Source organism: Triticum aestivum, chromosome 6A (assembly GCF_018294505.1).
Source record: "Triticum aestivum cultivar Chinese Spring chromosome 6A, IWGSC CS RefSeq v2.1, whole genome shotgun sequence".
Classification (NCBI taxonomy): Eukaryota; Viridiplantae; Streptophyta; class Magnoliopsida; order Poales; family Poaceae; genus Triticum; species Triticum aestivum.
Window position 1 is genome coordinate 20,554,938 of NC_057809.1, and position 14,118 is coordinate 20,569,055.

The 14,118-nt window shown below is 47.2% G+C and overlaps 2 long non-coding RNA genes across 2 annotated transcripts; one reads left to right on the forward strand and one right to left on the reverse strand.

Moving 5' to 3' along the window:
* Positions 1-8,055: 8,055 nt before the first annotated feature.
* On the forward strand, positions 8,056-11,500 carry LOC123130062 (uncharacterized). The gene is made up of 4 exons (XR_006463727.1): positions 8,056-8,251; positions 10,462-10,678; positions 10,786-10,970; positions 11,080-11,500. It is a non-coding gene; the product is annotated as an uncharacterized lncRNA (long non-coding RNA).
* Positions 11,501-12,272: 772 nt separating this feature from the next.
* On the reverse strand, positions 12,273-13,581 carry LOC123130063 (uncharacterized). The gene is made up of 4 exons (XR_006463728.1): positions 13,364-13,581; positions 13,203-13,253; positions 12,718-12,869; positions 12,273-12,625 (listed from the first exon to the last, which is right to left on the reverse strand). It is a non-coding gene; the product is annotated as an uncharacterized lncRNA (long non-coding RNA).
* Between the last annotated feature and the right edge of the window lie 537 nt (positions 13,582-14,118).

Consider the following 14,118-nt stretch of genomic DNA (forward strand, 5'->3'; position numbering starts at 1 on the left):
CCCCCTGCCTCGCTGAATGGGAGGTCCACCCCGTGCGCAGTGGAAGACGACGGGCGACCGAAGGGAGGCCCACGGCGACGACGGGGCTGCTGGCCAGCGAGGTCCTCACGGCGGGGCTACTGGCCGGCGAGCTCATCCGGCGGGGCTGCTGGCCCGCGCAGCTCCTATCGTTCTGGAGCACGGGGACGGGAGGGAGTCGACTGCTTTCGTAAAAATTTACAAGGACCTGATCGCGGTTTTTTAAAAGAGATAGTGACATGTGGGTCCCAAATGTCAGCTAACGGTCAAACAAATGGTCAAACATACGGTGCGTTTAGTGACGGGCCCGACTTATCATAAACATGTTTAATTTTTTAACAAAGAGGATTTGGGGTTTTTTTGACACAGTCAACCCCTGATTTGGTAGTTATCGGTGAAAAATTAAAAACCGGTAGTTTTTTGAAACCCTAGCGTGTAAAGTAGTAGTTTTATGATATTTACTCTAAAACTTTGCAATCACTCGGAAATGTCAGAGGGGCCGCCCCCAGGCTATAAACAGACTATGTAAGCATCCCTCTTAAGATTTGGCAAAATTGGCGACTGACTCGTGTTGAGATTTTGGCAAAATCGAGGTTTGGCCTGAGTTGTCGTGGTGGTGGTTATGGTGGCGGTGGCGGCGGTGGTGTCGGTGATCACGGGAGTGCTTCATTTGGTGTAACGTGAACTTGATAAGGATTGGTGTACGACGTAGGACACGCTGTGTGGTGGGAAACTTGATTGATTTGGTGGCTTTTGGATGAAATGTACGCATATGTTTAATTTGATTTGTTGGATTTGATGAATTATATTTATGCTTGTAGTTAAATTGGTGCACATGATACATTTAAATCATTGAAGTTGTTGATGAAATATTGTGCAATTTTTGAAATTGTTGGACGGTTTGGCCGTCCAAAAACAACGGACGCGTGATGAAGGGGGAACGTACGTGGACCATGCATACATACATGCATGCGTTGACTGTAGACAACGAGCAATTTCTTTGGGCTTGGGCAAATTGGGCAAAGTGCCATCCAACAACAACGGACGCATGATGAAGGGAACGTACGTGGACCATGCATATATATATTTGCAAAGTTTCATCATGATATGATACGCTCATTATTTTGCCTTTTTTTCCACAACTTTAATGAGATTGATTTTCTTTCCCACAACTTCCACGAATTTTATTCTATCGTGAAACTTTGCAAGCACTCAAAAATACAGAGGAGCCCCATAGGCTATAAACGCACTGTGTACGCACTGTTGAGTATCATGATTAGTTAGAAGAAAAGATACGATAACGCAGGGTTTATCTACCTTGTATTGTACTTCAAGTTGATCATGTTCTCTTATATATATACCCGCGAGGCTCCACCTATACTACAACAACTCCATCAATCCCCCTCTATTTCCTCTTATATGGTATCAGCCTAACCCCGATTCAAACCCTAGCCACCGCCGCTTCCGCACAGCGCCGCCCTCGGGGTGGTCGATCACCATGATCGCTACCGTGGGCCACGCCGCCGTACCTAATATTTATCCGTTGATCCAATTGACTGACTGTCCTAGAGAGTCTTTTTTCAATACTTGATCCAGCCTTTTCTCTCTCGACCGCATTGATCGATGTTTTGGTTTTTCGATATAAAATCGGTTTGTGTCGCCCACAGCCATCATCGAGCCCCTTGTGCCTCTACTCCGACACTGGCGCGACCCCCATGCGCCTCTACTCCGACACCGGCGTGACCCCACGGGGTCGCATGACTTGGCGGCCCGTCACGCCTTCGTCCGCACGTCCGCCCGCCAGTCGCTGCCCTGCTCCAAACTGAACTCCTCTATCACCTCCCGCCTCTGTCGCATATGTACGGCTGCCTCCGTACGGTGTTGTGTTCGCCGCTCGGGTGCCACTGCCCGGGTGCCGGTGCTGACGCGCTTGTACAGACGTCGTCCCACACCGGCTTTCATTGTCGGCTTTAGCTCGGACTCCGCCACCTCCTCGCGAGGGATCATATTGATCACCCACCCGCCCGCGATGCGCCCAATCCACGCATCGCAAGGCAACTAGGGAAAAGCCTTCGTATGCTTGATCTTCGCAGGCAATCACGTGGATTCGCCTCCCCTCCGGCGAATACTGCTGCCTCGGCTCCTGCTAGTAGATATTTTATGTTGTTAAGTCCTTGCAGGAGCGATGCTTCTTCTTTGATTTGGTCTTTCGAGCTCCGATCATCCTCAAGTTTGTCAGGCACGGATTAAACACAGTTTTGACTAGTCTCGTTGTGGTGTTCAGGTTAGGGTTTCATGTCGTGCGCACGCGCCGGCGAGATTTGGTCTCAAGTTTTTCAGATTGATTTCATGGGTTTAGCGCCCATGACTGTGGGCCCGGGGCACTGGTCCCGAGGAGCACATGCACAAAGACGTCCCGACTGTCATAGACAAGATAGCGGTGCGTGGACAACTCGATCTGACGGTGGTATTTCTTGTTCGGTGATCATGAGATCTCTGTTTATTTACCATGCTTGAGGTGGTTTGTACTTCTATGAACCTTTTATAATATAACCGGGTTATTTTTAGTTTCTTTATATATAAAAAAAGATTTGAGGGACCGTTATAGAGTTGTAAATAGGGGCTCGGTTAGAGGCGCCCTAGATCGGTGATTACGGTCAGCAAAGCATTTGAGTTGTTGAACGCCGCTAGAGCATGCTTTCATAACACTGACAGACAACCTCTCCCGATCTAATGAGACCTTCGCATCCGTTTCATCAGGAAGGAACACACATGAAGGTTTCGACTGGACGGTCCATCGAATCAATGGACGCCACCAGAAACCTCTCCATTCATTGATGGGTTCGTCGGTTCGGCACTTTGGCTAAGACAGGCGGGCCGCGATCGTGATTGGCGTCTATTCGTGAGCCACTAGTTCAATCAGGCCCGAAGAGAGGACTACAGTGTCCCAGATCGTAGTACGTACGTATTACTCCTTCCGTTTCTTTTTACTCCACATATAAGATTTGGTTAAAGTCAAACTACATAAAATTTAACCAAATTTATATAAAAAAATATGAACATCTACAATACTGAAACTATATAGTATGAAAATATGTTTCCTGGTGCATAATATTGATTTCATATTGTGAATGTTCATATTTTTTTGATATAAAGTTAGTCAAACTCTACAAAACTTGACTTTAACCCAACCTTATATGCAGATTAAAAAGAAACGGAAGGAGTACTATACGTAGCTGATGACCTAATGTACATGTGCAACCACACCGGTACAGCCTGTTTTCCTCTTGTCCTGGCGGCTGGAACCCTAGCCACCGCCAGGGGAGGCCGATCTTCCAACGCCGCTCTCTGGCGGCTCCCCTCCGCCGGCGACCTCGGTCGTTCGTGGTGGGGGGGGGGGGGGGGGGGTCGCCGGATCCACGCGTGTGGATCGCTTTTACTCTCTCGTAGTCTAGGTTTTTAGATGTTCATCATCTTTGCTTCGGCGGCGACGATGACAATGCTGAATAAATATGTTTTGGATCCTTCCCTGACGAGGCCATCGGTCCTATGGTTGGGGGTAGATTTGGAAACTAGTCTGTTCAAGCAAGGATGGCATGGCGGCGGCAGCATCCTCGTGGTGGACCTGTGTCCTCGGGCTCCGCCGTTGCGACGGTGTTTGCTCCAGCGTCAGCATGGAGCTTGGGAGGTAGTCCAGGAGCGGATGCAGATTGTGGTCTGCATTGACGACATCTGGAAGACGGAGTATGTGCTGGGCTCGTGGTTCGTGGATGACAGATATGGTTTCCTCCTTAGACGTTTTAGTCATAGTGGGGTGCGAGATCTGGAGTTCGATGGCGTGTTCGGGGTGTTGCCCCGGTCTGATCCGTTTAACGGTAAAGGCTTCACTTTTGGCGAGCCACCTTGGAGGTCCGCAAAGCTGCATATCAGCAATGGAGCCGCGTGGAGCTCGGGTGAGAAGGTGATTCGTCATTCTTTTCTTCGGTGGCTGCTATGGTGGTGCCGGATGCAGGTAACGGGCGTTAGTGTCAAGCTCAGAGATGTTCTGTTATTTTTTCAGTTTTGTCATGTCGGTCTTTACGTGACTTGTAGTTTGTTCTTTATGATATGAATGAGACATGTATTATCATGGAAAAAAAACCGATACAGTACCGGCTTCCTTCTCCTTCCGTTGGGAACACAAAGGAGACCTCGCATCGCTATCATCCATCGTTATTGGTTAGCTCAACTTGTTGGCCTACTCACCGCACGGCCAATGAGCCAACCACAAATCGCTGTCGAACACAGTTTGCTCAGGCCCATGACAAAAGGATCACACTGGCGAAGCCGAAGGGTGGTGGGCCCATAACCCACAGGTCTTAAGCTCGAAACCTGGGGTAGGTGATGCGGTGCTCAAGGATGCTTTGGGCCAACTATATATGGTTATGAACACATTCAACCGGGACTGCTGTACGTCAACAGCATGAAGAATTAATGAACTGATTTTGCCGAAATGCTTTCCAACACACGGAGATGTTATACATACCACGGCTTTTGAAGCGGAGATGACAAGCTAATGCCCAACTGCTTCTACTATGCCTCAAGCTTTTGTTCTTGTGCAGAAGACGACACTGTCCATTTTCCAGCGGCTAACTGATAGTGCTAACCTGTCCGACTGCCAGTACATGAGGTTTTTTACGGCCTGGTACTCCTTTTCCCTAGACGGAGTACCCGTCAAATCTAACCATTGGTTTAAAGGGGTAATTTTGGCTTTTCTCATTAGTAATTCCGCCGCCGCCGCCGCGGCCGCCATCCCCGATCAGGTTCACATGAAGCCACCGTCGCCTGCACACCGGCCACCTCCTCCGCAGCCTCCTGTCGAAACGATCAATGGAGATGGAGGCGCCGTTTGCGGCAGATCGTGCACTTGCAGTGGAGGATGCAGCGCAGGCATAGATCCTTTGGGGACACCATCTCCATCACGTGGTCTCCCCCAACACCAATGCCATGACTTCTGTCAGCGACCGGGAGATAGAGTGATCTCATTTAATTGGACACCGCGCTTGTCGTCGGAGAGGCCACGTCCGTGCCCATGGCCGGCCGAATTAGCTCACGAAATTAGGGTCTGAAGCGCCCAAATCGTTAATTTGTCTACAGATTATAGGCTGAGCCATCAGATTATGGCAGATTGAAGACATTGATCTGACACTGTGCTCCTCATCATACACCTTCGCTTGCTCTTCACGTGAGTTTCTGACCCTCTCGGGCAACTGGGGCTCCCCTCCATCCCCGCACCAACCTGACTGCGCTCTCCTCCGTCCAAGCATCCCTTTCCGGTGGCTGCCCCGTTAAGCGCCTCTTGATGATTCCCGCCGCAATTTATGATATGTGTCAGACACAAATCCCAATAGAACTTGCATGGGAACTTGCAGCGTAGGTTCGGCTGCTCCATGCTTCCAAGCAACATTTCTGCATTACTTACTGGACGGCCGCTGGAATTAATGGGCGGCACCAAAGATTTCTCCACCTTGCGCGTAGTCCAGAGGAGAAAGCGACTACTGGTAGTACCAAAAACGCAGGCAATCGAGGTTAGGTTAGGCTGGGCAGGTGGGGTGGTGATCCTGATCCTGTGATCGCGATCGCCGGCTGCTGCGAGTCACCAGTAGGAATTGGATCGATGTCTTGCGTACACACACAAACAAATAGCACGTAGCTGAGAACAGAGGAGACTTTCCCATCGCTGTCTGTCGAAGAAATACCTTGCCTAATCTCCGTACGTTATTAAGGTAGAAATCGTTAGAATCCCAACAAATCAGAGTGGCGCAGTGGAAGCGTGGTGGGCCCATAACTCACAGGTCCTATGATTGAAACCTGGCTTTGATATGGTTTTGATTTTATTTTTAGGATATACAGTTAAAACTTGATGTGCATCCTCTCAAAAGGAAAATATACTAAACAAGATTTTTTTATTTTATAAGGAAGATGACCCCCGACCTCTGCATATGAAAAATGTATGCAGTTATTTTATTAATTATTTACGAAGACCTTACAAAGCAATACATTAATATGTTTAAATTCGCCATCTTGACAACATATGTCGCTACTTCTATACACTTGATGAAGCTAACGAGGATATTCTCGTTTCACTTTTCAGTGTCAAACTGACAATGGTAACCTATCCGGCCGGCTGTTAGTACATCTACGACGAGAGTAAAATTTTCATGAAGTGCAAAACAGATGGAGGTCACATATGAGGAAATGATAAACCTGAACCTTGATTTCGCGTAAGCTTTATAGTAGGATATACAGTTAAAACTTGATGTGCATCCCCTTAAAAGGAAAATATACTAAACGAGATTTTTTATTTTATAAGCAGGATGACCCCCGACCTCTGCATATGGAAAATGTATGCAGTCATTTTATTAATTATTTACGAAGACTTTATAAAGCAATACATCAATATGTTTGAATCTGCCATCTTGACAACATATGTCGCTACTTCTATACACTTGATGAATGGGTGGAGAAATACTGAGCCGAATACCCAGAACTCTCACGTAAGCCTAACATATAAAACCGGGGGCCCCAGCCGAGCCACATACCGGGACTAGGACACATACCTTGGCTTCGCCTCCAAGGAGGGTAACGACGTCGAGGAACGCTGCCGATGCCAGGCCGGACCAGCTGACCAAAGTTTCCTCCGGTCCCCATCCTATACCACCAAACCTCCATCTGCTCCAGATCCGACAGCGAACCATGATCCAAAACCTGCAGAGATGAAAGTGCCATGGGGCTCAACCCACGAGGAAGGAGGATCAAGAAGAACCGTCGACATAGATATCCAGGTGCCGAATCCAAATATCTGACGTGACCAGCGGCGAATACCACCACCCCGCGTGGGCCGACAGCGTCCAAGCACTGGATCCAGAGGGATCCGGCCTGAACACGGCGGCGCCTGCGACCACCCGATCCAGTCCACCATGCAGCCACCACCTCACCGCGATCTCGCACCCAAGTCGCCGTCGCCGCGCTGCGCATGACGCCGGCAAGAGCCGCCCGCTCGCCGCGCCGCCAGACCCCGCTCTAGTCGGTTTGGTGTGTGTAGCAGCTAAAATGTAGTAAGGCAGCATGGCCGAGCATCATCAGAGGCCATCATGAGGAGCTGCAAATCCCATAGATTTCCTCCAAAAAAACATCTTGCCTTGAAACTTTTGCTTCTTAAATTCAAAAAACACCTTTTGGTATAGTAGTAGTACTACGGGTTTTCAGCAAGGCGCATCCGACAAGAGCATTTGTGGTGCATACTTTACAAAAATGAAGAAAATATCATTGGTGGCTATGGTTATACCAAGAAACGCACTGTGATCACACGGAATTATCTCTTCAGGTGGAGAACTTTGAACGTTGGGACATTTGTAAACTATAGCCATGTTGGTTGTTGCTCACCTCGCAAGTGTTGCTTTGTCCTTGTTTCTTGCAATATTCAGTCTGGGGTTGCTTAAACCTTAGATGGGCACCACAAAGAGTCAACAGTACTTCAACTATTACATCACCTGTTACCGAACTAAATGTCACAAGTGGCAGAAATAAAAGGCGACAACAACTCTCATGGGAAGCTGGGTGAAGGAATGATGTCTAGGCCAAACACACCATGTCCATTCGCTAATATTCTATAAATAACTACCTTGCATGTATAGAAGAATCATCGTTTAGCTGATAGAGGGTGGATGCATGACTGAGTGTGAGGAGAGCAACAATAATGAGCATGATGAGTGTCACCGGTGATGGTGCAATTTCCCGGGACTGAGATGCGTTGGGAATTTGCTTGAAACTTTGTTGAGGCGATCTTCTCTGGAGTCCTCTTCTAAAGTTACTCTCTGGACCTGTCGTACTGGACACGGCTTATGAAACAGGAGATGGGCGCTGTTGTCAAACAAGAACTTCGCGGGGCGATGGCTAAAGCTTCAGCGCTGGCTCATCGGACCTCGAGATGTCCGACGCTGGATAGCGATTTAGTGCCCGTATTAGCGTGTCAGACATCGGTCACCGTTCCTTGTCGTCGTAGGGTAACAGCTGCTCTGCACTTCCTTGTCTTCCACCCGCCCCCTGCATACCGACGCGGACCCGTGAATACGACTAAATTCTCTCCCTATACAGCGCCCTGCTCGTTCGCTCAAATGGATTGGGTGCAAGGAGGCGATTCAATGGCGCCGGCGCTTGCCGCCCCGGGAACCTCTCCGGCGGACGGCTGTAGGTACGTATCGAGTTTGGACTGGAAGGATCCGGAACACCCCCGCGCGCCGAGCGTCTACCTGCTTCTATTCCCCAAGCACGCGAGCGTCCGCCTCATCCCTTTTCCTAAAGAACTTCTCCATCTTCATCCAATGACGGGAGCCGGGCGGATTCAGAAACAGGTCCGGCGGCTGGAACGCGAGGATCTCGTTACGCCCTGGTCCCAGGTATGCGCCGTCCCCTCCCTGCCTCCGCTGTAACCGATAGTTTCCTCCGAGAAAATAAGATTCATATTATTGCTTCCCGAAACCAAATCTGGTCATTATCTTCCCATTCAAGATCCGTAGATTCCATGTCTGTGTGATGGTTTCTCAACTTCAGTTTTATTGGCAATGCCGGGGATGGAGAGAATGGTTTTTTTTTTTGACCCTGTGACCGTAGGACAATTGTTCTATGGTATTTTATATAATATAAACAAAGTACAAAGTACAAGACCACACAACAAATCACCCAATGCCTGTTCTAGGTATCATAATAAAAAGAATTACAGAGTCTGTTCAATCCACTGGTCTATCTTTGCGGCCTTGGCTTCCTTTGATCTGAGTTTGATGTGTTGCATGCCTTCCTGAACATAGAATTTCCAGGAGTTCAAACTAGGAAGCGAAGATCTGAAAATCTTATCATTCCTGACCATCCAGATGGCCCATCAGTCCATGATAATGATCTCCATAGCCAAATCCTGGGGAAGAAGTGTAATCATCATTCCAATCTCATCGTAGGTCGAAATACCCCTCTGTCTGTTTGGGAGGATACAGTTCCAACAGTTTAATGTAAAGTGGCAGTCCCAGAACAGGTGAATTAAAGTTTCTTGTGTCCTGTCCAAGCAAAGAGCACCGTTGTAGTCTGGCAAATACATGTTTTTTCTGTGTAGCATGTTCCTTGTACTAACTCTGTCATCGAGTAGCATCCAGAAGAAAATCTTGTGGCTTAGTCTGCAATTCGATTTCCATAGCTGCCTGAAGATGAAGTGAGCCCCATTCTTGGCAAACAAATGTTTGTACATCTTCATTGCAGAGTAGTTTGGTGAGGACCAAGTGTATGTCCACTTATCAGAGTCATCAGTGAGAGTCAGACCATGCAGTTGATCTTGAAGGATGTTGAATTGAGTAAACGCTTGTTGTGAGAGAGGTCGGTGGAAGCAGTTCTCCAGTGCCCGATGCTCATGCATCTGATTCAGTGTGATATCTTTGTTGATGGCAAAAGAATAAAGCTCAGGCATCTTTAGATGAAGTGGTAGGTCCGACCAATTGTCGTGCCACAGCAGAATAGTCTCCCCCTTTCCTGGAATACATCTAGAATGCTTCTTGTATTCAGGCAATGTCTGCAGAATGCCTTTCCACCAGAATGAGCCCACCAATTTGTTACATGGCAGCCCATCTTGATAATATGTTTCCCATATAATCCTGACCCAAGGTGTGTCATCTTTGTGAGAATGGTGTGAGGGGTGATGGTGTAGATCACTGAATTTAAGCTTATTTGGCCTAAATTGTTTCATAAACTTAAGCATTACTCTCTCATTTCCCTTGGTATTAGGCGTTTTACTGCTGAATGTCGCTGATCGGCAACGCATCCCATACTCATATCATCCATGGTGCATGATTGAACGTGTTTCGGTGTAACACACCTTTATATTACGATATTCTGGGCATAGTATGATTTATTTACACCACTCAATAAGTTTGATACAAAAAGGGCATGGCTCGAAATGGTCGTTGAAATCCCACGTCAGCTTAACCTGAGCATATTTTGGTTTATTTACACCAGACAAAAATCACGATGTTTTCGAGAAACATTCACCTGTGCATAACAAGAGGATGTTCCAAATGATATATGTGTTTACGTCCAAACATAAGTTTCAGAATGCCCTGCATTTGGCTGTCAATGGTCTATGGATCATGCCACGAATTAAATGCTGCAACTTGGAAAAATCTGGGCAACTGAGTTGTTTTTCTCTCTCACCATATACTTATTGCCATACACGATAATCTGGAACATGCACGCTCACATAAAAATGTTGAGCGCTATTACACGCGCTAGACCAGATATTGATTTATGAAAACCCCATTGGCGTAGTATAATGATTTGTTTTCATTCATGGCAAAGATTCTGGACATGGATTTAACAACTACTTGGTGTATAGTTGCTTATTTTTTTTTATTTCGTAACATGTAGGCCATGGAGTTCCCTAATTGCAAAAACCCGCCTGCCGTATGTGGAGATCTTGAAGGACCGTCTTGCCATGTTTCAGTTCCGATGACAACCTTCTATTGGGTTGAAGCTCTAAGATGGCACAAGAGAACTACTGGAGTACGAAGTGATGGTTGATCATGGAGTTATGAGGACCAGGATTCATGGGGATGGCTGGCGTGAGGCAGACGCCACTTCGTTGGTAAGGCTACCACATTGAATTCGGAAGTCTGTGTTAAATCTCTTTTTTGAACATTTTACTTTCGCTGCAAAATGTGTGTTGGCTTATAAGTTTGATGTTGTGGCCAGCTTTGAATGGCCTATCCCTCATGAAGCGCGAGCTCGTCGACCATTGCGTGTACACCAAGGGTATACGTCAGTTTGAATATTCAGAGATGAAAAAGATGATTAGATGTGCATTCGGGGCTTTGGAAGACGTATGATGCATCTTTGTGCACAAGATGAATGGAGTTGACATTAAAGATGGCTACATGGTTAGTGAACATAAACATATTATCATGACATCTATGCTTGTTTGTTTCGTATTTCACGATCAGCTTATGGATGGCTGTTCACAAACGTGTTGTTGTTTGCATCTGATAGAGGATCCCAAAGAATGATCTCATTGAGAGCAATGCGGCCGTCTTGGACGATTCAGGGATCATTCTTGTGCATGATGCTGCAGGAGCCCATGTAACGGCATCGTTCAAGAAATCAAAAGATGGCAGGCTTGTAATTGAAGGAGGTTTTCGGAAGTATGTCATACACATCCAAATGAAGGAAGATGATCTTGTGGTCGTCACGTTCCACGAACGCGCTGGGACTGCGTCCATGACTGTCCGAGTGTGCATCATATCTTAAAACACCTATGTGGTGTCTAGTGTATGGTTGGGGCACAGACTATGAATCGTTCTGTGCTATATTGCGTGATCGTGCATCTGCGCAATGCTTGCTCTTTTGTTAAACCCATGAATCTGTAACTTGTAGCCCCTTATGCGTGGTATGTGACTATGTGACGTTTGCACCTATGCATCCCCGTCGACTAATTATCATCTTGGTTTGCATGTTTTTTCTAATGGCGATCTCTCTGCATTGATTTACTATAAATCCCATGATTATCTGTTTTCTGTTGGATACTGCTTGCGCAACAACATGAATGGAAGTTGTGCACTGAGCTACAACGCCGGAAATTTGTCTTACACAATCAGGAAACACATGATTGGTTTCAACACTTGTATTCCCTCCGTTCCAAATTACTCGTCGTGGTTTTAGTTCAAATTTGAACTAAAACCAAATTTGAACTAAAACCATGACGAGTAATTTGGAACGGAGGGAGTAGATCGCACGACCGCCACCCACCTCCCTTTCCTCCAGATTGTCGTATTACACATCATGTGCCTGGCACATGTATTTGCAGATCACGTGCTCGGCAGGTACGCAGTTGAAACCCCTCTGTGCTCACGCTTCTTGTACCTTGTACATGTCACCCGGATGACTTGTGCTTTGTACACTACAGGTGACTACAATAATCCACAGGCACATGATTGCAAGGCACACCCAAAATGTGCCAGGTCCATAGTCCAAACTGAGACCGCTACAATTGTGCCATGCACATTATTCAGTTTGGGTGTTGCCCAAACACACGGTGAGCGGCGTGTGGGTCCAGCCGACATTTCCTAAGTGCCAGGTACATGTTTCAGCATGATGCCTATATCATCGGAAGTTTGTTCACAAACCAGCTTCAACGTATATTTAAAAGAACGAAAACTATGCAACCGGTTGTTCGTAACTTGACGTCCATACCAAGCAACTTATATTTCGGTCATGTCCGCAGACAGTAGTTTGTACTTGACCTTCGAAATCATTCCATGGTTTGACGACTTAATATATAGGTCCACATAGCCAATCTAGATCTTTATGATACAAACACTTGGGCCCCAACAGAAACAGTCTCAGGCAAACTATGCCCACAAGAGACTTTAATTTGTCACACCCTAACGTTCACTCGAAACTGCATCAGGAGTGTCACCTGATGTGTCAGGCCCATAGAATCACAAATCTTCCATGCACATGCCCAAGCATCCCCTTCTTGTTGTGCATTATAGTCGTCATCTGCCCTAGAATATGCTGAACTAGCAGCATCTCGTGGCTGCAAAACAAGGGCAAAGGCCGATTAGTATGCCCTCTCTTTGAAGATGCAGCGGTAAACTGAATCCTATTATGTTCTGTGTGGAGACTTACTGCTGAAATGCCAAAAATGAAATCTCCGTTCTTTGTTGAATCCATTGGCCTTTTGTCGGCATTGATCATGGTTCTAATTTTATCCACCGTGAAATTTTTTATTCTGGGGAACACATCATGTGCCATGCTTATTTCCCCCAAATTAATGCTGTCTAGATATATAGAACACCGTGAACATGCAAACAAAAAAAAAATCAGCGATATGAACCTGTCATTTGTCAGTTACATAGACTATATATCATTGAATTCTATACTACTGCTATTTCCCAGCGTACACCTTGGCGCATCCCAAACACCCAAAACAGCTAGCTATAACCCTTGATCCATGTACGATGGCAACGTATCAGCTACATCTGTTCTATCCAAGCCACCTTAACATGAGTCAGACAAGACAGCCAGACATAATGCGCAATACATTTGCATCCCCGGGCCCCTTCCCAAAAGAACATACCAATAATCAAGATTAAGTCTACATGCCATCTTACCTGCATGTTGACGGCTTATATATACTGCCCCAACCCCGTACCTAATCTGGCCTGCGGAACACAGAGAACCATGAATAATCACCCTCCTGATATGTGCCCAATGCCAAAATACATCCCAACATCCAAAGAACCTATGCGCATAGCTGAGATCAAAGATTTACCTATGATAGATCCGTACAATGGCCCGCGGCGCGAGATGACAGGGGCGGCGGTGCCCGCTGCGGCCCGGCGCTGGATTCCCCCGGCGGCCAGCCCGTCCCGGCGCCTCCTCTTGTACCAGAAACTCCAGCCTCCCCCTCAGATTTGGGTTCTCTCCATGCTCTGCCTTAGATGAATCCCCCTCCCCCGCCTCCTAGCCTGCTCCTAGAGGCAAGAGGGAACGCAGATGGACCAGAGTCACGAGCTGCCTCCTGGAGTGTCCGATAGTTGTTTGTCCTCACTCTAGTTGAACAGTACCCTATGCTATGCAGTAGGCACATCACGGTCGAAGGTACACTGCTAACCCACTCGATATAACCGTGGCCTGACGATCTTACGGGAACGGCGGGCACATATCCAGAGGCATATGGACGCACCAGATAAGCGGGCCGGGGTGCAGATGTTCTATTATATATTTTCGCTGGCTCATCAAATGGCGCCGATGCACATGGGTCCTGCCAGATGCCTAGAGGGGTGACTTCAGCTTCAGGTTACCTGATGTGATGGAGTTCGCATGATGAACTGAAGCATTTGGATACTGGCTATGCTATCTTTGGGTGATGTGTTGTGTTCTCTGGATCTGGTGACTCCTTTTGGTGTAAGGTTGTAGTATTGTTTCCTCTTCATGTGTGCTTCGAATTGGTGGTACCAGGTTTTTGCCCTGTAACAGGTGGCTTCGAATCCGAGCACTTGAAGCAGGTCTCCTGGTAGTTGCCCC